Source organism: Geospiza fortis, unplaced genomic scaffold (assembly GCF_000277835.1).
Source record: "Geospiza fortis unplaced genomic scaffold, GeoFor_1.0 scaffold282, whole genome shotgun sequence".
Classification (NCBI taxonomy): Eukaryota; Metazoa; Chordata; class Aves; order Passeriformes; family Thraupidae; genus Geospiza; species Geospiza fortis.
The window spans coordinates 106,430-107,296 of record NW_005054424.1 but is presented as its reverse complement, the minus strand read 5'-3'; positions in this window follow the sequence as shown (position 1 = coordinate 107,296).

The window sequence follows — 867 nt, the reverse complement described above, 5'->3', positions numbered from 1 at the left end:
GGGTATAGGGGATTTTCTATTTTTGCAGCACTACATGAGCTGGGCCAAGCCGTGCCTTAGCAGAGATCCTGCAGACAAGAATGGCAGGCCTGGAAACAGTGTTTTCTGAAGTGAACAGTGGATTCCATTTCTAGAGTAAGGAATTTCTTGAAAGGGGTGAGAGTGAAACAAAATTTGTCCATTCACACACCTGATCTCATAAGCAATCTCATAAGCACAGATTAAGTAGTGTTCACTGCACACCCCAGTCCTAGTACAGATATTAATGTGTGCAGACATTTGAGATCAGACCTCTCCAAAGCCCCCACCTGTAAGCTAAAACAAGAATCACCACTAACATCTGCTCAAAGCATGCATGGTAACTAGAAATATAACCAGCCTTCCTTGTGCACAGTCTTCATTGTCCCTAGCACACTGACATTCAGGATTCTGTGGGATAGTTTGTTGGGAAAAGTGGCAGAGCCAAGTGAATTTCTGCTGAGGATCAGTTCCTGCCAGACTCATTCCAGAAAATGGAAAATAAATTGTCCATTAGCCAAACACCATTTGTACAAATCATTGGCCTCATTGACAAGATTATATTGGAAGCTTATTTTGGCAGGTCATTCATTATGTTTAAGGTAACATCAAGGACCTTTATTTTCTCAGGTTTTTAAGGGAAAAGTTTTCTTTTTTTGCTGTTGCCATATATTTTTCATTCATGCCTGAAGAGAATTTACTTTGGTAGACTGTAAAGCTACTTATGAATTTGATATGGGAATTCAGTGTATAAAATCTGATCCTTTATTCCAAAACAACTTGGGTTTTACATGTGGTAAATATATTTTTCTTTTTATTAAATGGTCAGTGAAGGCTATATTAATATTC